Here is a 24699-nt window from a genome sequence, read left to right as displayed (position 1 = left end):
GGGACATCCTTTCATCACATATTTGTGTTCAAGGAATAGCACATTTCAGTTTGTGGCCAGTGTGCCTCACAGATACTCCTCAATTCACACACCCTCTGGGTTGTGACCTGATGGTCAGAGGTTGCCTTTATCTTTTATCCTACTTTATCTAGACACTTTTCTTATTATGTTTAGAACTTAAATACAAAATACTTATTATATTTAGAATTTTGTCCATTTGTATATATTAACACTCTTGAAAGAACAAGAGCAAGAACATGATGGGAAAGTGATAAATTAGAAATATAACACTTAAGATAAACTCTACCAATTTTTCAGGAGTTTTAAAAGAGACCAGATAATATGATACAAACATATATTTAGAAGTAAAATACAAGTTAAAGTAGTTCAAATACTTTCTGCTATAGAATTTGTCAAATGATTTGATCTGTATTCAATTAACTTGCAGAAGGAATCTCTCTGATATAATTTTGTTTCAATATTATGATAATATTATAATTCTAGGATAAAACTTTTCACATATCTTTGCATAAGGAATAAAGCTCTTGCCTTCTTTTGGTTTATACAGTTTTCCCTGTTACTCTGCCTTTTCTTTTTAAAGGACTATTTTTTGTTAACATTTTTCAAGGTTTAGTAGTCATTGTTCATTAGGATTATTTGCATCACATTGAAACCTTATACTTGGTGTGAACAGTATATATCTACATACCTATTAATATCTATCTCCAGTGCATACAAGTCTACAATTATACCTCTACTACTAGTGACACTGATTTCTTTGGATGAGATAAGAATTTTTTTTCATAGAAACAAATATAAAATTTCCATAGCTAAATGAATGTATATGTCTCCGCCCATCCTGTATTGAAATTTTCTGGCCCACAGACAAAAAGAGTATTAACCAAGAAAATAAGCTGCTAATTCAGGGTAGTATTATTTATTTAAAGGTGAAAGTCTCCTTAAGGACTATATGTTTCATGTATTGTTTTTAAGGACTTATGGAACTTCATAAATATGCATAGACTTTTTGGTTCAACTATCTTGAGTTTGAAATGCATATATATATATATATATATATATGTATAAATAATTTAGATTAATGCATTTCAAATCATAAAACAGAGTCCTGAAAGGTAAAAATGATTAGGCAATACCCAGTTTTTATTTCTATTTTTGTTCATATTTGTAAATATCAAAAGGGGATGAATGAGAAATTTTCATGTTATGATGACTTTGCTTCCCTATGGAAATAACTATAGCATAATAATAATAAATGTCTGAAAAAAGAAAAACAGTATTATTTTTCTCATATAATATTATTGGGTATTATATACATTCAGTGCTGTTCAGTCACACAGTCATGTCCAACTCTTTGTGACCCCATGGACTGCAGCACACAAGGCTTCCCTGTCCATCACCAACTCCTGGAGCTCGCTCAAACTCATGTCCATTCAGTCGGTGATGCCATCCAGCCATCTCATCTTCTGTGGTCCCCTTCTCCTCCTGCCTTCAATCTTTCCCAACATCAAGGTCTTTTCCAATGAGTCACTTCTTCACATCAGATGGTCGAAGTACTGGAGTTTCAGCTTCAGCATCAGTCCTTCCAGTAAATATTCAGGATTGATTTCCTTTAGGATTGACTGCTTTGATCTCTTTTCAGTCCAAGAGACTCTCAAGAGTCTTCTCCAATATCACAGTTCAAAAGCATCAGTTCTCCAGTGCTCAGCCTTCTTTATGGTCCAATTCTCATATCTATACATCACTACTGGAAACACATAGCTTTGAATAGATAGACCTTTGTTGGCAAAGTAATGTTTCTGCTTTTTAATATGCTGTCTAGATTTGTCATAGCTTTTCTTCCAAGGAGCAAGAATCTTTTAATTTCCTGGCTGTAGTCACCTTCTGCAGTGATTTTGGAGCCCAAGAAAATAAAGTCTCTCTCTGTTTTCATTGTTTCCCCATCTATTTGCTATGAAGTGATGGGACCAGATGCCATGATCTTTGTTTTATGAAAGCTGAATTTTAAGCCAACTTTTTCATTCCTCTCTCACTTTCATCAAGGGGCTCTTTAGTTCCTCTTATTTTCTGCCAGAAGAGTGGTGTCACCTGGATATCTGAGGTTATTGATATTTCTTCCTGCAATCTTGATTCATGCTTGTGCTTCATCCAGCCCAGCATTTCACAATATGTATTCTGCATATAAGTTAAGCAATCAGGGTGACAATATACAACCTTGTGGGACTCCTTTCACAATTTTGAACTGGTCCATTGTTCCATGTGTGGTTTTAACCATTGCGTCTTGACCTATATATCTCAGGTAGCAGGTCAGATGGTTTGGTATTCCCATCTCTTTAAGAATTTTCCACAGCATGTTGTGATCCACATAGTCAAAGGCTTTGGTGTAGTCAATAAAGCAGATTTTTTTCTGGAAGTCTGTTGCTTTTTCTATGAATGAAGAGATGTTGCCAATTTAATCTCTGGTTCCTCTGGCTTTTCTAAATCCAGCTTGAACATCTGGAAGTTCTTGGTTCATGTACTGTTGAAGCCTAACTTGGAGAATTTTGAGCATTACTTGCCTAGCATGTGAAATGAGTGCAGTTGTGCAGTAATTTGAACATTCTTTGGCACTGCCTTTCTTTGTGATTGGAATGAAAACTGATCTTTTACAGTCCTGTGACCATTGCTGAGTTTTCCAAATTTGTTGGCACTTTTACAGCATCATCTTTTAGGATTTGAAATAGCTCAACTGGAATTCCATCACCTCCACTTTGTTTGTAGTGTTGCTTCCTAAGCCCCACTTGACTTTGCATTGCAGGATGTCTGGCTCTAGGTGAGTGATCACACCATCATAGTTATCTGGATCCTGAAGATCCTTTTTGTATAGTTCTTCTGTGTGTTCTTGCCATGTCTTCTCAATATCTTCTGCTTGTCTTATGTCCATACCATTTCTGTCCTTTATTGTGTCCATCTTTGCATGAAATGTTTCCTTGGTATCTCCGATTTTCTTGAAGAGATCTCTAGTCTTTCCCATTCTGTTGTTTCCATCCCTCTTTTCATTGATCACTGAGGAAGGCTCTCTTACCTCTCCTTGCTTTTCTTTGGAACTCTGCATTCAGATGGGTGTATCTTTCCTTTTCTCCTTTACCTTTGCCTTCTCTTCTTTTCTCAGCTATCTGTAAGGCCTCCACAGAGAACTATTTTGCCTTTTTGCATTTCTTTTTGTTGGGGATGGTTTTGATCACTGCCTCCTCTACAAAGTCACTAACCTCCATCCATAGTTCCTCAGGCACTCTGTCTGTCAGATCTTATCCCTTGAATTTATTTGTCACTTCTACTGCATAATCATAAGAGATTTAAAGCCTTTGACTGTGTGGATCACAATAAACTGTGGAAAATTCTGAGAGATGGGAATACCAGACCACCTGACCTGCCTCTTGAGAAATCTGTATGCAAGTCAGGAAGCAACAGTTAGAACTGGACATGGAACAACAGACTGGTTCCAAATAGGAAAAGGAGGTTCCTATACGTCCAAATACGTCCAAGGCTGTATATTGTCACCCTGCTGACTTAACTTATATGCAGAGTACATCATGAGAAATGCTGGACTGGAAGAAACACAAGCTGGAATCAAGATTGCCAGGAGAAATATCAATAACCTCAGATATGCAGATGACACCACCCTTATGGCAGAAAGTGAAGAGGAACTAAAGAGCCTCTTGATGAAAGTGAAAGACGAGAGTGAATAAGTTGGCCTAAAGCTCAATATTCAGAAAACGAAGATCATGGCATCCGATCCCATCACTTCATGGGAAATAGATGGGGAAACAGTATCAGACTTTATTTTGGGGGCTCCAAAATCACTGCAGATGGTGACTGCAGCCATGAAATTAAAAGATGCTTACTCCTTGGAAGAAAAGTTATCTCCAACCTAGATAGCATATTGAAAAGCAGAGACATTACTTTGCCAACAAAGGTCCGTCTAGTCAAGGCTATGGTTTTTCCTGTGGTCATGTATGGATGTGAGAGTTGGACTGTGAAGAAGGCTGAGCACCGAAGAATTGATGTTTTTGAACTATGGTGTTGGAGAAGACTCTTGAGAGTCCCTTGGACTGCAAGGAGATCCAACCAGTCCATTCTAAAGGAGATCAGTCCTGGGTGTTTATTGGAAGGACTGATGCTGAAGCTGAAACTCCAATACTTTGGCCACCTCATGCAAAGAGTTGACTCATTGGAAAAGACTTTGATGCTGGGAGAGATTGGGGGCAGGAGGAGAAGGGGATGACACAGGATGAGATGGCTGCATGGCATCACCGACTCGATGGCATGAGTTTGAGTGAACTCCAGGAGTGGTTGATGGACAGGGAGTCCTGGCATGCTGCAATTCATGGGGTCGCAAAGAGTCGGACACGACTGAGCGACTGAACTGAACTGAACTGATGATGAAAAGGACATCTTTTATTTTTAATATATGTTAAATATTTTGTATATAAAGTTTATACATGTTAAAGGTTATATATTATATAAAGATTTTATATATATCTATATATATGTTAAGGATTATATGAAAGGAATTTTCAAGAAAGTGATCAGACTGTAAAGAATCTGCCTGAAATGAGGGAGACCTGGGTTCTATCTCTGGTGTTTTGAAGATCCCTTGGGGAAGGGAATGGCAACCCATTCCAGTATTCTTGCCTGGAGAATTCCATGGATAGTGGAGCATGGCGAACTACAGTCAGTCCATGAGGTCACAAAGATTTGGCTACAACTCACTGAGCAACTTCACTTTCACTTTTCACTTTCATGCATTGGAGAAGGAAATGGCAACCCACTCGAGTATTCTTGCCTGGAGAATCCCAGGGACAGAGGAGCCTAGTGGGCTGCCGTCTGTGGGGTCGCACAGAGTCAGACATGACTGAAGTGACTTAGAAGAAGCAGCAACTTTCACTTTTCACTTTCAAAGGTTGTATGTTACATATATTACGTGGTATTTTACTTATTTTATTTTGCTAACTTAATTCAATTTTATTAAAACTCATCAGTACATTTATTTAAATTATCTTCTGATAGAAAGAGAATAATAAAATAATCTGTTTAAAAATCTTCCCATTATTAAGAATCATCAAGTCTCCAACTTCTTAGGATTAAGTTCCCTTCTAACTATTTATTATTATTATATATAATTTCAGGTGTGGGTATATATACCAAGATGAATAAAAATGAATAAAAATAGTCAAAAGAATATTTAATCACTATAGAAAATTTCAAAAATATAGAAGAACATATGAAAATGAAAACTATACATAGTTCTGTCATTCAGTGAGGACCAGTGTTAATACAAGAAATTTTTTTCCATTGTTTCTTTCCCAGTGGACAGATGATTGACTGCGTTATATATTTATATAAAATATATATTAAATTCATAATTACCATTGCATATAATTCATCCATAAATGCTATATAAATAGTACACATTACTTATGTGAGTCTGTATAAAGGTTCTCTTGTATACTTATTTTTTCACTTTAGTTTTACAGAGTTGAAATGATGTTTTGTAAAAATTTTGTTTCACATAGATAAATTAACCATAAGACTTTTTCTTCTTTTTTATTCACAAAATCCCATATTTGGACAAACTTTGAGAGAGTCAACCCTTTTTCTTCAGACAGACAGGCATTGTTACACCCTTCTTACAGATATGACCTTGAGATCCAGATACATTAATGAATGATTCAAGTAACTAAGTGGTGATGGAGTGTGGGGTGAGATGAAGCATCTAGGTACCCACACTTTGCTGATTTATGTTCCCTTGACATAAATCTACACAGCTCTTCTCACCAGCTTTTTATGTTATATTTCTCTTTGAATTTCATAACATCTTATTTCATAACCTATTAATATTTGAGGAGAAAGAATATGAGCAAACTTCCTCTTTGTACTTGTAGTTTGAAAATTTTTTATCGTTTCTTTTCAATTACTAAGTTGTATGTGACTCTTTGAGACCCCCTGGACTGTAGCCCATCAGGCTCCTCTGTCCATGGGGTTTTACAGGCAAGAATACTGGAATGGGTTGCTATTTCCTTCTCCAGGAGATCTTCCTGGAGCAGGGATTGAACCTGCATCTCTTGCATTGACAGGTGAATTTTTTACCCACTGAGCCACCAGGGAAGCTCTAGTTTGAAATATAGAACACTTATATAGTTAAACAGATAATAATAATCAGTTTAGGGCTGACAGTAAAAAAAAAAACAAAAACAACAACAACCTCTAAATAATGGGATTATTTTTTATACCCACCTGAAATCTTGATTGTTTAATATTTTCCCAATCAATCATATTATTATGACACCATATGTAACCACAGCATTCCTTTGTTCTAAAATTACTTTTCTTGGTACTTTGTCAATCCTCAATATATGAAGCAGAGAATCTGAGGCTTAATTATAGAAGAATGTATCCATTTTAAAAATGAAAAGACAAAATTGCAGTCTGTAATTATACACCTTTTAGAAAAAGCACTGCAAGAAAAGAAAAAGCACGTTGATAATTTGAAAAAAGTAGGACTCCTGCACTAAGTACGTCAATATAGAAAGAAGAGCCAGTTGCCCTTTGGATGTCAGAAAGTCAATAATAAAGTAGGAGAAGCAGCGGCACACATCTGAAAGCTCTCTCATCTTGTGATCTTTGGAAGAAGTGATCTTACATAAACCATTCCAGAAAGGGCTGAGCAATTATATTTCCCACATAATCCCATGTTTAAATAAATCATATTAAGCAGACTCAAGAAGATGATATCATGAAAAGCTGAACTAAAAAGTAAAACAAAATTATAAATATATAAACATACTTTCAGTATACTGATTAGACAACTTAATATGCTGAGCAGTAGCTCACCCTTTTGCTATGTGATAATAGTCGAATTTCTTTACATGACATTTGCTGTAATCATTTATGTTTGATGAAACATCTAACTATAGAGAGAACATCTGGAATCGTAGATGCATAATTTTGACTGGCTCTGCTTTAAAGACCCAAGTGTAGAGACAAGTAAAAGCCAGACCATGCCACAAGAAAAACCCCAAAAAAGCATTGATACTAACAGAGTACAGCTTTAATACAGAAGGAAGATAATAACTGAATAATAGTATTATATAATGTAGCAGAAATGCATGAGATGTGACATTGCTAGGACAAAAAATACTCCCTCTCAGAAAGAATCAGGCTTCCCTGGTGGCTCAGATGGTAAAGAATCTGCCTGCAATGCAGGAGACTCAGGGTCAGGAAGATCGCCTGGAGAAGGGAATGGCAACCTACTCCAGTATTCTTGCCTGGAGAATCCCATGGACAGAGGAGCCATTGAGAGCTACAGCTCATGGGGTCACGAAGAGTAAGACACAACTGAGCAACTAACACTTTCACTTTCAGAAAGAATCCTGGAAACACTTCATCTGATTAGGGAAAATGCCAGTCTCTTGTATTTCTGCAAGAGGCTGAAAAAAAAGTGATAACCTGAATAATGGAGTTACTCAATAAGTAGAAGATTTTAATCTTAATGAAGTTGAATATTAATTTTTATGTTATAATAATTACTCTCTGTGTACTGCCAAAGAAATCAGGTTCTGAAGCAAGCAAAAAAAAAAAAAATCTCAAATGCCCAAATCTAAATATTATAACAATTACTATTTTGGTATATATCAGTGCATATCGTTATTTTGTGTCTATCAGTTCAGTTCAGTCACTCAATCATGTCCAACTCTTTGTGACCTCATGGACTGCTGCACGCTAGGCTTCCCTGTCCATCACGAACTTCTGGAGGATACTCAAACTCATGTCCCTTGAGTCGGTGATGCCATCCAACCATCTCATCCTCTGTAATCCCCTTCTTCTCCTGCCTTTGATCTTTCCCAGCATCAGGGTCTTTTCCAATGAGTCATTTCTTCACATCAGGTGGCCAAGGTATTGGAACTTCATCTTCAGCATTAGTCTTTCCAAAGAATATTCAGGACTGATTTTCTTTAGGATGGATTGGTTTGATGTCCTTGCAGTCCAAGGGACTCTCAAGATTCTTCTCCAACACCACAGTTCAAAAGCATCAATTCTTTGGCAGTCCGCTTTCTTTATAGTCCAACTCTCACATCCAAAAATGACTACTGGAAAAACCATAGCTTTAACTAGACAGACCTTTGTTCACAAAGTAATGTTTCTGCTTTTGAACATGCTATGTAGGTTGGTCATAGCTTTTCTTCCAAGAAACAAATGTCTTTTAACTTCATGGCTGCAGTAACTATCTGCAGTGATTTTGGAGCCCCCCAAAATAAATATCTGTCACTGTTTCCATTGTTTCCTCATCTGTTTGCCATGAAGTGATGGCATCGGATGCCATGATCTTAGTTTTCTAAAAGTTGAGTTTTAAGCCAGCTTTTCACTCTCTGCTTTCACTTTCATCAAGAGGTTCTTTAGTTTTTCTTCGCTTTCTGCCATAAAAGTGGTGTCATCTGCATATCTGAGGTTATTGATATTTCTCCCAGCAATCTTGATTCCAGTTTCTGTTTCATCCAGCCTGGAATTTCACATGATGTACTCTGCATATAAGTTAAATAAGCAGGGTGACAATATACAGACTTGATGTACTCCCTTCCCGATTTGGAACCAGTCTGTTGTTCCACATCCTGTTCTAATTGTTGCTTCTTGACCTCCATACAGATTTCTCAGGAGGCAGGTCAGGTGGTCTAGTATTCCCCTCTGTTTAGGAAATTTCCACAGTTTGTTGTGATCCACACAGTCAAAGACTTTGGCGTAGTCAATAAAGCAGAAGTCTAAGGCTTTGGCAAATGCTTTTGTGTGTGTGTATGTATATATATATATATAATTTTTTTTCTCACATCTCCTTTAGCTATTCATCCATCATTGGACACTTAGGTTTCTTTCATACCTTGGCTATTGTAAATAATGCTGCAATAAACATGAGAGTGCAGATATCTTTTTGATACCCTGTTTGCGCTTTCTTTGGGTATGTAACCAGAAGTGGAATTGCTGAATCATAGTTTATCACACCTGTTGGAATGGCTGTTATCAAGAAGGCAAGAGATGACAAATGTTAACAAGGATGTAGAGAAAAGGGAACCTTTGCATACGGTTCATAGAAATGTAAATTAGTGCAGCCATGATGGAAAACTGTTGCTTTAAAAAAAAGAAAAAAACTTTTTAAGCAGTATTTAACATTTTTAACAGTACTCATTTTCTATAGTTGCATTTCTCTATCAGATATGATACTGGAAACCAGTCCCTTTTAGGACAAGATCAAGGTGTTGGGAGGGTTGATTCCTTCTAAATCCTGTGAGGAAGAATTTTCATGCCTCGCCCTAGCTTTTGGTGGGTTGCTGGCAATCTTTGGCATTATTTGGCTTGTATAAGGATTACTTTGAAATTGACCTTCATTTCCATTTGTTGTTTTCTCTGCATGTATGTCTATATCCAAATGTCTCTTTTTTAAGGACACCAGTCGTATGGAATTAGGGCCCCACCCTACTGGAGTATGACATCATCTTAGCTCATTATATCTGTTATGGTTCTGTTCTCAAGTAAGTTGGGGACCAGGACGTCAACATGTAAGTTTGAGGGGAACACAATTCAACCTGTAACATATGATAGGACTATATTTACCTTTGTAAGAAGCTGCCAAACTGTGTTCTGAAGTGGTTGTAACATTTTCATTCCCATCAGCAATGAATGAACATTGGCAGTGCCCTATCCAATCACTGTCTAGGGGAAGAGAATCCTATTCAAGGGATATCAGTTTCCCAGTCCCATTGGCAAGCTCATTCCAGTCTCACCTGGATGCCATAATTACCTGCATTAATCTCTCTTTGTTCTGATCTTATGCCTGACGAGTATTCATCTGTGTAGAAATTGGCTCTTGTCTAGATCTGACCATGTGGTTTAGCCACCTCCCAGGAGAGGCATGTTTCTCACTGTAAATCAATTAAACCACAGCATGACTTTATGCATTAGTCATTTCAGTTTTGGGGAACCCTCTTGAGAGATAAAATCCTTCTCAGTTTGCTAATAAAATCAAGTGACTAAGTTTGTGGGGGTCAAGAAACCATGGTAAATGTTCATATGTTTGTCTGTGAAATGTGATAAAAATCACTAGTCTTTCCTGGTGACATCCAGAGGTTGCAGCTGATTATGTGTGTCTTTTATTCCTCATTTTAAACTGGTTCATAGTAAACTTACTTTCTTTGTTATCACTGATAGTAAAATTTCTTATATTACTTCAACTATTGCTAGAGTGACAATAAATTCTTATTTCTCCTTATAATAATGGTTGGAAACTAAGAAGAAAGTTATAAGGAATTAGTATGATCTAATTATTATTTCAAATCTTGACCAGATTCATCAGAATTTAGGTGATTTTTGTTGTTTATGAGTGTATGTGTGTGTGTGAAATGTCATTTCTCTACACTTTTATTTCTTTGAAAGACACTAGTTTTAGGAACTTCTAAGTCAATTCTAGTCTTTCCATACTTCATAACCAGATAGCCAGTAGGGAAAAAAAAATCTCAATTTTTAAGTGCAAAGTTTTTTACTTTGCACTTAAGAAAAAATAAGGTGGTCTTTCCAAAAATGTAAGCTCAAACAATCTAAAGAGTTTGTGCCTTGAACTTTTATTATATACTTTTGCCCTTTTCCTTGTTTTTTTTTTTTTTTTCAGTACAAAGTGTTGGGTAATATTCATCTTTGTACCCCCCAATATTTACCACAGTGAAAAATATTAGTTGGACTGGACTCAAAATATTTTGAATTCAGTAATCAAAAACAATTCCTTCATTCAAGTAGCAGTTCTATAGATGATGAGGATTTTCATCCATTATTGAAATGTTTACCATCAGAAAAATGAGACCTGGGTTTCTGGTACTGTGAAATTCTTTTTAAAGAGTTCTCTCCTATAATGCTAGTGATTCTTTACATATTTACTGATATGTAAAGATGCAAGACTCACTGAGCTATGTTAGTAACATATGAGTCAACTGAGAATCAGACAACTGTTAGAGGTTTTATTTTTAATTTTAGACATTTGTAAGTAACACTCTATCTATCTCTTCCTCTTAAATATGCATAGACTGTGTGTGGTATCTCTTGCTTTTCACTTTATAAGATAATGAAATAATCATGATCATTTTAACTACTTGGCCCAATTTGGTATTTCTGAGCTATTTAAAGTATCATTTGGAGGAAAATAAAATCAGATGAAATGCATTTAAATTTGCATTTCTCCTTGACATTAAAGAAGGTATTATATCTGTACTATCCTTGAAGTATTTTAATTCTTGATGTTTTCAGAAATGAGATAGAAAATTGTTGATATGTTCCTTGAAAAAAAATGAAGTTAATTAAGACACATTAATTCAAAAGTTCAATACTAAGTTCTTACTAGCCTATTCTTTACTCTGGAATATGAATATCTCTCCAAATGGAAGTCTGTACTCTCTCTCAGCTGCCTATAATAACTCTGCTTATCACATCTAGTTTTAAAAATACTAAAATTACCCTTAGCAATTGATGTTACTTTTATAATTATAATAAGTGATCTCATGACATCACAAATGGATAATCACTTCTGAATGTTTCTAATTTAAAATTGAATAACCTTCAAAAGCTTTGCTATTCAGTCCCTCAGTCCTGTCTGACTCTTTGCTACCCCATGACTTCTAGGCTTCCCTTTCCTTCACTATCTCCCAGAGTTTGCTCAAATTCGTGTCCATTGAGTTGGTGATGCCATCCAACCATCTTGTCCTCTGTCACCCCTCTCCTCCTGCCCTCAATCTTTCCCAGCATCAGGGTCTTTTCCAATGAGTTGGCTTTCCCATCAGGTGGCCAATGTATTTTAGCTTCAGTATCAACATCAGTCCTTCTAGTGAATATTCAGGGTTGATTTCATTTAGCATTGACTGGTTTGATCTCCTTGTTATCCACGGGAATCTCAAAAGTTTTACCTAAATAGAATTAAATTTTGTTGTTATTTTCTCTACTGTATTCCCACTTGTGATCAATATTGAATAGAATTCTGCTTTCCTGAAGTTTATCTCATGTTCTGGATCAGTTCAGTTCAGTTCAGTCACTCAGATGTGTCCTACTCTTTGCAACCCCATGGACTGCAGCACGCCAAGCTTCCCGGTCCAAAACCAACTTCTGGACCATACTCAAACTCATATCCGTCGTCATCAATGATGCCATCCAGCCATCTGATCCTTGTCCGTCCCCTTCTCTTCCAGCCTTCAATCTTTCCCAGAATCAGGGTCTTTTCTAATGAGTCAGTTCTTTGCATCATATGGCCAAAGTATTGGAGTTACAGCTTCAGCATCAGTTCTTCCAATGAATATTCAGGACTGATTTCTTTTATGATGGACTGGTTTAACCTCCTTGCAGTCCAAGGGACTCTCATGAGTCTTCTCAAACACCACAAATCAAAACCATCAATTCTTTGGCACTCAGCTTTCTTTACAGTCCAACTCTCACATCCATACATGACTATTGGAAAAACCATGGCTTTGACTAGATGGACTTTTGTTGGTAAAGTAATGTCTCTGCTTTTTAATATGCTGTCTAGGTTGGTCATAGTTTTTCTTCCAAGGAACAAATGTCTTTTTGGAACTTCAAAAAATAAATATCTGTCACTGTTTCCATTGTTTCCCCATCTATTTGCCATGACGTGATGGGATTGGAAGCCATGATCTTAGTTTTTTGAATGTTGAGTTTTAAGCCAACTTTTTCACTATCCTCTTTCACTTTCATCAAGAGAAGCTTTAGTTCTTCTTTTTCTGCCATAAGAGTGGTGTTATCTGTATATCTGAGGTTATTGATTTCATGTTTTGGACAGGAATAAATATATATATATACATATATATATTGTTTTGTTTTACTTTTTTGAATTAGCATTGCTTTGCTTTGAACACAGCTATGATTTGACCCTGCTTCTGTAAGAGATATGGTTTTACTGTACAAATTGCTGTCTTTGTCAGCTTTTTGCACCTTACACACAACTTTAACTGAGAATTGGGGCCAAGTATGTGCTCAGACTGTGCTCTCATGCTGTGCTCATAGTGTTTTGTGATCAAAACTCCTTGATTAGGTATTTTAGACCTCTAGTCCATAAAAATTGCTCATATATATATATATATAATTGAATAGAACTTTGAAAATTCTATGTTCTTCCTAAATTTTCATATACTATAGCAGTAGGGTTTTATTCTAGATGTTCATCTTTAAGTAAAACTTATTCCAAAGAATTTATATTCTGGGTGGATTTGTGAGTGGGGCACAAGGACTTTTATAATTGTAAATTGAATCAGTTTAATGCATATGTTCTTTTTTTATGGGTTAAATTAACTGGCATTCTTAACTTAGAGCAAATTGTTAAAAGATCTGTACCATAGTAAACAAGCCAATATACTGTGATTTTTAATGAAGAAGAGAGAGGAAAGATATGAGGTTTTAGTATTGCATAATGCTCAAAATTCTCCAAGCCAGGCTTTAGCAATATGTGAATTGTGAACTTCCAGATGTTCAAGCTGGTTTTAGAAAAGGCAGAGGAACCAGAGATCAAATTGCCAACATCCACTGGATCATGGAAAAAACAAGAGAGTTCCAGAAAAAACATATATTTCTGCTTTATGGACTATGCCAAACCTTTTGACTGTGTGGACCACAATAAACTGGAAAATTCTGAAAGAGATGGGAATACCAGACCACCTGACCTGCCTCTTGAAAATCCTATATGCAGGTCAGGAAAAAACAGTTAGAACTGGACATGGAACAACAGACTGGTTCCAAATAGGAAAAGGAGTACGTCGAGGCTGTATATTGTCACCCTGCTTATTTAACTTCTATGAAGAGTACATCATGAGAAACGCTGGGATGGAAGAAGCACAAGCTGGAATCAAGATTGCTGGGAGATATACCAATAACCTCAGAGATATACCAATAACCTCAGATATGCAGGTGACACCTCTCTAATGGCAGAAAGTGAAGAGGAACTAAAAGCCTCTTGACGAAAGTGAAAGAGGAGAGTGAAAAAGTTGGCTTAAAGCTTAACATTCAGAAAACGAAGATCATGGCATCTGGTCCCATCACTTCATGGGAAATCGATGGGGAAGCAGTGGAAACAGGGTCACACTTTATTTTGGGGGGCTCCAAAATCACTGCAGATGGTGACTGCAGCCATGAAATTAAAGACACTTACTCCTTGGAAGAAAAGTTATGACCAACCTAGATAGCATATTCAAAAGCAGAGACATTACTTTGCCAACAAAGGTCTGTCTAGTCAAGGCTATGGTTTTTCCACTGGTCATGTATGGATGTGAGAGTTGGACTGTGAAGAAGGCTGAGCGCCAAAGAACTGATGGTTTTGAACTGTGGTGTTGGAGAAGACTCCTGAGAGTCCCTTGGACTGCAAGGAGATCCAACCAGTCCATTCTAAAGGAGATCAGTCCTGGGTGTTCATTGGAAGGAATGATGCTAAAGCTGAAACTCCAATACTTTGGCCACCTCATGTGACGAGTTGACTCATTGGAAAAGACTCTGATGCTGGGAGGGATTGGGGGCAGGAGGAGAAAGGGACGACAGAGGATGAGATGGCTGGATGGCATCACCAACTTGATGGACATGAGTTTGAGTGAACTCCAGGAAATGGACAGGGAGGGCTAGTATGCTGTGATTAATGGGGTTGCAAAGAGTTGGACATGACTGAGCAACTGAACTGAACTGATTTTTCCTTAGGCAAAGTTTAACTTTTCCTTAGAAGTAATATTTTCTCTTTTTAGAAGATTTTAACTTGAAAGTAGGTAGATGTTAAAAATTAGCTATATATATCTATTAACCAAACATCATAATGACTGGTATTTTTGCTTGATTTCATTTCAGGCTTTAAAAAAAAACAGCATAAAACAATCTCAGCAACATAACAGTTATTTATTATGTGCTACACCTATCTTTTGTTTCCATTCTCCACTTTTACCATAGTTACTAAGTCCTATACTATTATTGTATAATTAAATTTATAATCTTATTTGCATTATACACTTCATATTATTTTAAATTATATCTTACATATTTATATTTAAATATCTATATTTGTATGTGTATATCCTAAAATAGTTATAAATTATAATGTAACTCTAAAGTAGGTATCAGAGTTGTTTTTCTCTTAAGATATAAATATTTACCAAATAACTTCAAGTATTTTAAACAAACATCCTAAAGGAGAACTAACTTTCTATTAGACTTTAAGGTACTTTTAAGTGTTTTCTGTTGTAACTAGTATTACAAAAAAAAGTCTCAAAATTTGACTTCAATATTTTAGGGAAGTTTTCTTCAATAAATTTCTGAGGCAAAAGAGGTAAACACTTTTAGTGCTGTAAAATACAGATGGCAAATTATTTTTTCCAAAAAATGAACAATTTGCTCCGTAACAGAGAGTGATTGAATCTAAGTTGTACTGTAATCAATCCATTATTATTTATTTTAAAAATCAATAGTAAAGAAAATACATGTTTTTTTCATTAATTTGCATACCTTTGATTACTAGTATGTATAAATTTTTTCCATATATAAAACATCTACTGTCCTCAATATAAATATTAAAGATACATATTATTTGCACATTATTCATTTAAAGGTTTTAATATTTTATTTATTGATTTAATGAGATTTTTATATACTAAGCCATTTGTGGAACTATCCCTTCAAATGCTTCAAGAGCACCAGCTATTAAGAATGGGTTGTTGACTTTAGTGATAGGGTGCTGTCTAAAGTGATGTGCAGGCATCATACAGTGAGTGTTTCTTCTGAGACTGAGAGAAATTTTGCTCAATCTCAGAAATAAATATTATGGCACTTCTGAATGGTTGGTATATTATTAGTCACTGGATATAGATATTGAGGCTGGCTTTGTTACTCTTATTTCTTTAAGAAGTTAAGTTAAGAATTGAACACAGGTTATCATTAGTTATTACACAGAATATTATGGTATTTTTGCTTCTAATTACATTTTTAGATTTATCATGTATTTCATTAATTTCAACATTTTAACTCAAAAATCATTACTTGGTGTAATAAAATACATATTTCTGTAAGCCATCAAGCCCTGTTTTTGAAAGAATGAAGGATACAAAAAACCCTTGAATTAGATAAAACAAACTAAAAAGTGCTTTGAATAGCTATCGCTAAAGCTTTTCCTCATTTTAATTTAAAAAAATGTATAAAGAGTCGCATTTTATGTGATTAAACACAAAATAGTTGAGTTTTCTTCCATGGTACCTTTAATTCTTTTATAAGCTTCAATTCAGTTCAGTTCAGTTGCTCAGTCGTGTCTGACTCTTTGTGACCCTACGAACTGCAGCACGCCAGGCCTCCCTGTCCATCACCAAATCATGGAGTTCAGTCAAACTCATGTCCATCGAGTCGGTGATGCCATCCAGCCATCTCATCCTCTATCATCTCCTTCTCCTCCTGCCCCCAATTCCTCCCAGCATCAGAGTCTTTTCCCCTGAGTCAACTCTTCGCATGAGGTGGCCAGAGTATTGGAGCTTCAGCTTTAGCATCATTCCCTCCAAAGAACACCCAGGGCTGATCTCCTTTAGAATGGACTGGTTGGATCTCCTTGCAGTCCAAGGGACTCTCAGGAGTCTTCTCCAACACCATAGTTCAAAAGCATCAATTCTTCAGTGCTCAGCTTTCTTCACAGTCCAACTCTCACATCCATACATGACTACTGGGAAAACCATAGTGTTGACTAGACGGACCTTTGTTGGCAAAGTAATGTCTCTGCCTTTCAATATGCTATCTAGGTTGGTCATAACTTTTCTTCCAAGGAGTAAGCGTTTTTTAATTTCATGGCTGCAGTCACCATCTGCAGTGATTTTGGAGCCCCCCAAAATAAAGTGTGACCCTGTTTCCACTGCTTCCCCATCGATTTCCCATGAAGTGATGGGACCGGATGCCATGATCTTCGTTTTCTGAATGTTGAGCTTTAAGCCAACTTTTCACTCTCCTCTTTCACTTTCGTCAAGAGGCTTTTTAGTTCCTCTTCACTTTCTGCCATCAGGGAGGTGTCACCTGCATATCTGAGGTTATTGGTATATCTCCCAGCAATCTTGATTCCAGCTTGTGCTTCTTCCATCCCAGCATTTCTCATGATGTACTCTGCATAGAAGTTAAATAAGCAGGGTGACAATATACAGCCTCGACGTACTCCTTTTCCTATTTGGAACCAGTCTGTTGTTCCATGTCCAGTTCTAACTGTTTTTTCCTGACCTGCATATAGGATTTTCAAGAGGCAGGTCAGGTGGTCTGGTATTCCCATCTCTTTCAGAATTTTCCACAGTTTATTGTGATCCACACAGTCAAAGGCTTTGGCATAGTCAATAAAGCAGAAATAGATGTTTTTCTGGAACTCTCTTGCTTTTTCGGCCATCCAGCAGATGTTGACAATTTGATCTCTGGTTTATAAGCTTAGATAGTACAATAAACTAAATAAGACCTAATGCTTAGTATGCATAGATGAAGAGACGAGAAAATGGGAAATGGACCTGAGATTTTCCCCTTCTGTACTGCCTTTTCACTTGTGACAATAGATTTTGAGACTCTCGGGCTCTACTCTGTGTAAATGCACAGTGCCTTTGAAACTGTAATATGGTAGTTATGAAACTTTCGCCACAATTAATGGAAAACTCAACTAACATCAACCTAAATAGATTTTCTTTCTCCACTGAAAGTGTAGAGATAGATATTTGACATATTTGTAAAATTTCTTGGCTTTTCCCTTATGGCTGAAAAATGGTTGCCACAATCCCAAGTATGATATCTATACTCCAAAGGAATTAACTGATGAATAGACTAGTAGCAGCATAGTTCCATTTGAATTTTATTTGTTTGTTTGTTTATTTTTGACTGTGCTGGGTCTTCATTGCTACATGAGGGTTTTCTCTAGTTGCAGCAAGGGGGGCTACTCTCTACTTGTGGTGTGTTGACCTGACTGTGGTGGCTTCTTTTCTCATGGAGCATGGGCTCTAGGGCACTGCCCCATGAATATGGAGTCTTCCCAGACCAGAGATTGAACCTGTATTCCCTACATTTGCAGGCAGACTCTTAACCACTGGACCACCAGGGAAGTTCCACTTGAATCTTGATGAGCAATATCCTATTACATGGCTACTTTGAGCTAAGAGGTAAGTACCTGTTTTCTCTCATCTCACAGTGGAGATGAACAAGAGAAACAGGATGCCAGTGAGTGTTTTTAATGGTTATTGTTTAATAATTGTATATAAAGTCACTTTCTAAATTTTAAGATAATTGCTCCTTCTAAATCAGATTAGAAACTCATTTAGGGCTGGTTATAATCCCATCTTTTTCCCTATAATAGTATCCAGCAAAATACATAGCATTATTATTTGAAATTTATTGATATTTAAATGTTAGGATAAAAATGAGTACATTATTGGGTTTTTGTCAAGTGTACACTCTTTTTTTTTTTTTCAAGTGTACACTCTTAATGGGACACACAAGTTAATTTTATAAAATTCATTTAATGTAAATGTAATGTAACCTTACCAATCTGAACTCTAATCCAAAAGTATTTCCCTAAGTATTTTATCAATAGATGAGAGTGGAGGTATACCCAGGTCCCAAGTCAATCTAAATGTTTTAGAATTGTATCAGAAATTAGATTACTGGTTCTATTAGTTTCTGTTGCTGAGTAACAAATTTTATAATTTAGTGGCTTAAGACAACACAAATTTATTATCTCAGTTTCTGTGAACTAGTATTGTGGGTAGATGCACCGTCTGCTTAGGATCCTCCCCTGCCAAGGATCTCACCAGGCTGAAATCAAGGTGTTGGCTAGACTACAATATCATCTGAGGTTCAAAGACCCTTTCTGAATTTACTGTTTGTTGACAGAAATCAGCTTCTTGTTATAGGACTTAAGCTCCAGTTTCCTTACGTATTGTTGACCAGAAATGACACTTATTTCTTAGAGGTCATCCTCAGGACCTTGCCACATGGTCATTTTCACCTGCAGTTCACAGTATGGCTGTTAGCTTCTTCAAGGCCAGAAGGAGCATATCTCTGCTGTATTGAATTACTTCAACTTCTAAAATCCCTCCACTCCTAATTTCTTTAAAGGGTTTGCCTGAGCAAGTCAGGCTCTGTAGGATAATCTCCCTTTTGATTAATTTAAAGTCAGCTGATTAAAGGTTTTAATTACCTTTGAAAAATTTGTCAACTTTTGCCATATAGCATAACCTGATCATAGGAGTAGTATTCTACCTTAAAGTATCGTATTCACATGGCTTACCCATGTGGGAGGGGCCTGGGTTATACAGGACATTGACACTAGAGGGTGATAATCATAACTGTGGAGACCCTCTATAATTTGCCTTACCACACTGGTCAAACTTCAGTATTGTATTTAATACTTTCAAGAACTAATTATGAATGATAGATTTAGAAAAAATAAAACAACATGTTAAATATATCTGAGGATCTAGAGAAGCCTCTCAAGTAATGTAGGGATTTCTTTAGACATGGAATGTTTTTAATGTATGATAGGATCACCTTTATTACAATCAGATTCAATTGTCAGAGTTGCTAACCACTATACCCACACTACCAAATGACATGTAAAACTTAGTGTGGTCCCTCTCACAAAGAAATTGCTCAGCTAATATTACCTGAAATTATTCTTTTTACTGATGGATTAAAATACATTTTCTTTTTGGCACCAGTGCATCAGTTTGAAGGTTGGATGGCTAGTATTTTGTTAATTAAATGAGTATAAATTATGCTGTGTGGGTAAAATTGGATTTTGCAGAAAACTGCAAAATGATTTGACTTTTTGTCTTTCAAAGAGTGTCAAGAGAAATTGAACTGATTGCAAAGTGGCTAGGATTGAAAAGGTTTTATGTTGAAAAAAAAAAAACGAGTTTATTCAGGGAATTCTTATGAATCATTCTTTTGTATCTTTTTAGGGCATTGTATGATTGTTGCAATCACATTTATTCTCAGGAATCTCCTTTGCTCTTATGAACTTTCATTATCCGACACTCATTTCATCAGTTAAAATGAGATAGAAGCAGAAAATTGTGATAGCATTTGGGAAAAAGATATCTAACATGATTTGATGATACCTATGTTTCTTAAAAGAATTTATGCAGAAAGAAAAAGGAACAAGTTACAATTTATAGTGGAGAAAGTTATAACCTTGGAGTTCATCCTAACTCTACCCTGACTAATCCTGAGTATTTAGACAAATCTGACCTTTGAGAAAATTTGAGAAAAAATTATCTTTAATCTCCATTAAATTATTAGTATCTTGATAATACCATGTGATATCTATTAAAGAATAATTTCTAAATTTAATTAAATAAATGGAATGTGTTAATATTAACATTTTTGTTCTTAATTTTATGTTGATTTTTACATGCATGAGATTTTTATAGTTTTTATATGTACAAATGTGATAAAGCTATGTTTCCATTCTTTAATTTGGTGAGTAAAAGAGCTAATTTTTGCTTCATATCTTTGTTGTTTTAGTTGCTAGCTTGTGTCTGACTCTTTTGCAATCCCATGGACTATAAGGGGTTTCTCAGGCAAGAATACTTGAGTGGGTTGTGATTTTCTCCTCCAGGGAATCTTTCTGACCCAGAGATCAAACCTGCATCTCCTGCATTGACAGGTGGATTCTTTACCATGGAGCCACCAGGGAAGCCCCACCCCATATCATTATGAGTACTTTAAAACATAGTGAGTAAAACCAATGCACAGGGTTACAAAATAATGGAAATTTATTTAACTTTTTCTTACCTGTAAATGTTTACCTCATTAATCCTTTACCGTGTCCACTGAAAGACCTATAAAAGGGAGGGCTAAGTAGTTGAAATTGAGTGTAGTGTATGTAAGGTATCTTACCTTTATAGAATGTTATCTATTTCTGGGATGTAACAATTCTTGGCTTTTATTTAAATTATGAAACCAAATTAAAATTACTTTTTATATATTGATGTGAAGATTCCATAAAAATCTTTTGCTTTCTACAACTAAAACTTTTTAATTATATATTTACCTTTAATTTTATTTTTGTTTTAGGTTTCAATGATTATACTATTTCAAACTAAAAAAAAAAACTTATTAATATATTTCCTACTGGGGTTCTATATAGAACATATACTCTACTAGTTTTCTCATCTTACAGAGAGAGATATTTCTGATCACTGATCACTGGGATTTCAGTTAGATATACAGATATTCAGAGGAAGTCCAATTTAAGTTTTTTTCCCCCTAATTTCTTTATTACTTTGATTTATGGAACAAGTAGGATGCATGTGGAGAGTGTAGAGGTAGGAATATTCTTAAGTTTCACAAATGAAAGCTTTCAAAGTTGCTTTCTTTGATTTCCCTGTGATATACTTCTTTTCTTCAATTATGATTTTTTTCTGACACTTTATTTTTTATTTTTATTTTTTAATTTTATTTTTACTTTATTTTACTTTACAATACTGTATTGGTTTTGCCATACATTGACATGAATCCACCACGGGTGTATATGAGCCCCAAATCCTGAATCCCCCTCCCACCTCCCACCCCCCCATATCATCTCTCTGGATCATCCCCATGCACCAGCCCCAAGCATCCTGTATCCTGTATCGAACATAGACTGGCACTTTGTTCCTTACATGATAGTATACATGTTTCAATGCCATTCTCCCAAATCATCCCACCCTCTCCTTCTCCCACAGAGTCTAAAAGTCCGTTCTATACATCTGTGTCTCTTTTGCTGTCTCACATACAGGGTCATCATTACCATCTTTCTAAACTCCATATATATGTGTCAGTATACTGTATTGGTGTTTTTCTTTCTGGCTTACTTCACTGTGTATAATAGGCTCCAGTTTCATCCATCTCATTAGAACTGATTCAAATTTATTCTTTTTAATGGCTGAATAATACTCCATTGTGTATATGTACCACAGCCTTCTTATCCATTCATCTGCTGATGGATATCTAGGTTGTTTCCATGTCCTGGCTATTATAAACAGTGCTGCGATGAACATTTGGGTACATGTGTCTCTTTCCTTTCTGGTTTCCTCAGTGTGTATGTACAGCAGTCGGATTGCTGGGTCATAAGGCAGTTCTATTTGTAGTTTTTTAAGGAATCTCCACACTGTTCTCCATAGTGGCTGTACTAGTTTGCATTCCCACCAACAGTGTAAGAGGGTTCCCTTTTCTCCACACCCTCTCCAGCATTTATTGCTTGTAGACTTTTGGATCGCAGCCATTCTGACTGGTGTGAAATGGTACCTCATTGTGGTCTTGATTTGCATTTTTCTGATAATGAGTGATGTTGAGCATCTTTCCATGTGTTTGTTAGCCATCCATATGTCTTCTTTGGAGAAATGCCTATTTAGTTCTTTGGCCCATTTTTTGATTGGGTCATTTATTTTTCTGGAGTTGAGCTGCATAAGTTGCATATTTTTGAGATTAGTTGTTTGTCAGTTGCTTCATTTGCTATTGTTTTCTCCCATTCAGAAGGCTGTCTTTTCACCTTACTTATCATTTCCTTTGTTGTGCAGAAGCTTTTAATTTTAATTAGATCCCATTTGTTTATTTTTGCTTTTATTTCCAGTATTCTGGGAGGTGGGTCATAGAGGATCCTGCTGTGATTTATGTTGGAGAGTGTTTTGCCTATATTCTCCTCTAGGAGTTTTATAGTTTCTGGTCTTACATTTAGATCTTTAATCCATTTTGAGTTTATTTTTGTGTGTGGTGTCAGAAAGTGATCTAGTTTCATTCTTTTACAAGTGGTTGACCAGTTTTCCCAGCACCACTTGTTAAAGAGATTGTCTTTACTACACTGTATATTCTTGCCTCCTTTGTCGAAGATAAGGTGTCCATAGGTGTGTGGATTTATCTCTGGGCTTTCTATTTTGTCCCATTGATCTATATTTCTGTCTTTGTGCCAGTACCATACTGTCTTGATGACTGTGGCTTTGTAGTAGAGCCTGAAGTCAGGCAAGTTGATTCATCCAGTTCTATTCTTCTTTCTCAAGATTGCTTTGGCTATTCGAGGTTTTTTGTATTTCCATACAAATCTTAAATTATTTGTTCTAGTTCTGTGAAAAATACCGCTGGTAGCTTGATAGGGATTGCATTGAGTCTATAGATTGCTTTGGGTAGTATACTCATTTTCACTATATTGATTCTTCCGATCCATGAACATGGTATATTTCTCCATCTATTCATGTCCTCTTTGATTTCTTTCATCGGTGTTTTATAGTTTTCAATATATAGGTCTTTAGTTTCTTTAGGTAGGTATATTCCTAAGTATTTTATTCTTTTCATTGCAATGGTGAATGGAATTGTTTCCTTAATTTTTTTTTCTACTTTCTCATTATTAGTGTATAGGAATGCAAGGGATTTCTGAGTGTTGATTTTATATCCTGCAACTTTACTATATTCATTAATTAGCTCTAGTAATTTTCTGGTGGATTCTTTAGGATTTTCTATGTAGAGGATCATGTCATCTGCAAACAGTGAGAGTTTTACTTCTTCTTTTCCAATTTGGATTCCTTTTATTTCTTTTTCTGCTCTGATTGCTGTGGCCAAAACTTCCAAAACTATGTTGAATAGTAGCAGTGAAAGTGGGCACCCTTGTCTTGTTCCTGACTTTAGGGGAAATGCTTTCAATTTTTTACCATTGAGGATAATGTTTGCTGTGGGTTTGCCAAACCATTTGTAAACCCATGGTGATATTTATCAGATGACTTGAATAAGAAACCTTTATTCCATTCCTACTTCTGCCTCTGACTCTTTCAATGACCCTGAAAAATTAGTATTCCTCCTACTATCTCTCAAGGTAAAAAACCAAAACAGCAACAAAAATATAAGAGGGATATTCTGAAGCTTAATTATAATTATGATTCATAAAGATCCACTGAGATATTTCAAGAAAAGTTATTATACACAGGCAAAATATTATTACAAAACTCTCTTGAGTTTTACATTATTATTTACAGATTTAAGCAGAATTATATTTTAGTTGTAGCTATAGGGTCTCTGATATTTTCCCATCAACTAAAGCTTTTATTCTCCATAATAAATGTTTCTAAGCCGTAGTTTCCTTGAAGAAGAAAATGCAGTAATGCAAAAGTGTCAAGTTGCATATATGAATTTTAAATTACCTTCCCTTTACCATTATGTTGGGATGAGTTTAAAGTTATTAAGATATCTAACACATCTTAGGTAGGTATAAGATGTAAGATAGAGTAAGACTACATAATTGTTTCATTTAAACCATCAAATACTTACATTCTAATGGGGTGTTAAAGAGACTTGTTGAAGGCAACTTAGCTCTATTGTTTACATATTTCTTTATATGTAGCTTGGATTACAGAGTATAGTATAGTGTCTAACCATCTGGATTCTAGTGTAAGATTGTCTGTGGACAGATCTTTGCTCTATCATATATAAGCTGTGCAACTTGGACCAACTTATAAAATAGTCCATGCCTCAATGTCCCCACTTATAAAATGGAGATAATAATAGAATGGGCTGTTAGATACATGAAATAGTATATACTAATGTTTAGCACATATAAGTGCTCAACAAGTACTACCTTTTCCTACATAGCTGGTCTTGGCTCTATTT

The sequence above is a fragment of the Oryx dammah genome, unplaced genomic scaffold (genome assembly GCF_014754425.2).
Source record: "Oryx dammah isolate SB20612 unplaced genomic scaffold, SCBI_Odam_1.1 HiC_scaffold_26, whole genome shotgun sequence".
NCBI lineage: Eukaryota > Metazoa > Chordata > Mammalia > Artiodactyla > Bovidae > Oryx > Oryx dammah.
The sequence above is the reverse complement of the archived record's forward strand: the minus strand, read 5'-3'. Positions refer to the sequence as shown.